Raw genomic sequence first — 2,458 nt, 5'->3', positions numbered from 1 at the left:
TTCGTTATGGCTTGATGCCGTTAATGGTCTCACGGTGGAGGGAGAGGAGGGGGGTGGGGGTCGTCGGATAGAACAGGGGTTGCCGGGAGGAGAGAGAGAGCAGAGAGAGAGAGGGGGGGGGGGGGGGGGTGCGTAGCAAATGTGCGCGAGGAGTTTGCAGAAGGGGAGGGAGGATGTTGCCATAGAAACAGGGAATGCAGCTGTCTCGCAGACTCCGAGAAGACCGCGCGCTGCAAAGCACAAATAAGGTGAGCGGCCCCTCTATAACGATTATGGCATCACCATGTTCAGGTTTGATAAATCCCCCCCACTTCCTCACCCTCTCTGGTGACATTGACCGCATAATATGGGGAGTCAGGTGGCTGAGCAGTTAGGGAATCAGGCTGGTAATCTGAAGGTTGCCAGTTCGATTCCCGGCCGTGCAAAATGACGTTGTGTCCTTGGGCAAGGCATTTCACCCTACTTCCCTCGGGGGGAATGTCCCTGTACTCTAAGTCGCTCTGGATAAGAGCGTCTGCTAAATGACATAATTATGGACATTTTGAGATGTGTCCGAATATTGAATATAAGATATCAGAATATGGAGTATCAACTAGGCAATTAAATGCATGTATCCCATATATATTGCAGCCGCAGTTCACAATTTGATGTGTGCACCCAGCGTCTCATTTATTGAATCAGAATAGGTTGCCTGGGGGGGACGAATTAAAAATGTTATGATAATTTCGGACAGCGTGCGTGGTTGTCTGTCGTAGCGTAGGACATTTATATTTTTATATCCAAAAATGGGGGGGGGGGGGACATTTTGACCAGATTTGAATATTGGGGATGTGTCCCCCCCCCCCCCAATATATGTTATGATTACGGCCTTGTCTCACGCTAATTTATAAGACTGTTCGCGTTCAGCAATACTGATAGTCTCTTTGCGACTCCAGTTTAAAACGGCCCCGTTGCATGTTGTTAGTTTTTAGTAGAAACCTGAGCTGTATATATAAACTATCTATGTGAGTTCAGAATATAAGCCTACTGTAATATGTTGGTAACACTTTATAATAAGTCAACGCTTTTTGGCATTTACAAAGTGTTAACTAATAGTTAGTTAATCCTTTATAAAACATTTTGAAACATTAACAATACATTATTAAATAGTTAATAAGCTTATTATTAAATGCTATGTTAATCATTAATAAACACTGTTAAACATTATGGATTTGATTCATAATACAATTCATAAGGTGTTTGATAACTGCATTACCATACTTTATAGACAGCTTGTTAATATAGTTGCAAACCAGTAGTTTATAATCTGTTAATGGTACATGAGCTGGTATAGAAAGCATTAGCAAATGGTGAACAAACCATTTACATTACCTTTACAAAGCATGAGTAATTAACTAACAACATATTTACTTATGTCTTTAATTAAGGTACGCCAAGTCGAATACATGATGTACACTAATACTTAGCAGATGTCTTAACAACTATTTTATAAAGATATGATGCAACTTGTGATTAGTAATGCAAGTTATAAAGCATTTATTAACTGTTAGTTAATGCTTTTGTGTTATTTATTAAGGTGTTCTTGTCCATTCTCAAACCTCACATTCACAAAGGTATCATAACAACTATTTTATAAACACTTACTAATGATGCAACTTGTGATTAGTAATGCAAGTTATAAAGCATTTACTAACTGTTAGTTAACGCTTTTGCGTGACCTAATCTAAAGTGTGAACTATCTATGCCTTATTAAACATTTACGAGTTATTTATTAAGGTATTCTTGTCCATTCTCGAACCTCACATTCACAAAGGCTGAACATACGTTTCTCAAAAGGAAACAGACACAACACAATGTGATACACAAAATTACTATTTTATTGAAGTAATGACAGGCATGCGTCTTACTAACTACAGTACTAACTTAGCTCTACGAGTGACAGCGGTCGATACGTTATAACCTCAGTTTGATATTTCCCGGCATGACCGAACGGTCGAGGTTAGTAAGTTGTTTATTATATGGCATTTTTAGCTCTTTTCATTTAAAACACGTCGTTTTGTTCAGCTCTACTCAAGTCTTCACACGGTGTGTTTCAGGTGTTAGCACCTACTAGCAACCAATCTGAAATCTGAGCAACCAAACCTAGCAATCTGCCTAGCGCTTGTCGTTTATATCTCTGTGTTCACACTTTTCTGCTCTTTTAGAAAGTTAAGAATTTCCTCGTCGCTGTTGATGTCTTCATTGTCATCTGGATAGTAAAACTCCTCGATCTCGCTCATTTTGAAGATGACATCAGCGGAGGGCAATAAGAATACGTATCAGACCGCAGGTCAATACGCGCATAGAATATAAAGACTTAATACGCGGCTGGTATGACTACCCATTAGCCAATCAGAACGCTCGTACTGTTGTTGCAATTGAACCAATATGCTGTTCTTATTGGTTCAGAAGACGTTCT

Source organism: Osmerus mordax, chromosome 8, assembly GCF_038355195.1.
Source record: "Osmerus mordax isolate fOsmMor3 chromosome 8, fOsmMor3.pri, whole genome shotgun sequence".
In the NCBI taxonomy this organism is placed as follows: Eukaryota; Metazoa; Chordata; class Actinopteri; order Osmeriformes; family Osmeridae; genus Osmerus; species Osmerus mordax.
This window is presented reverse-complemented; position numbering follows the sequence as displayed.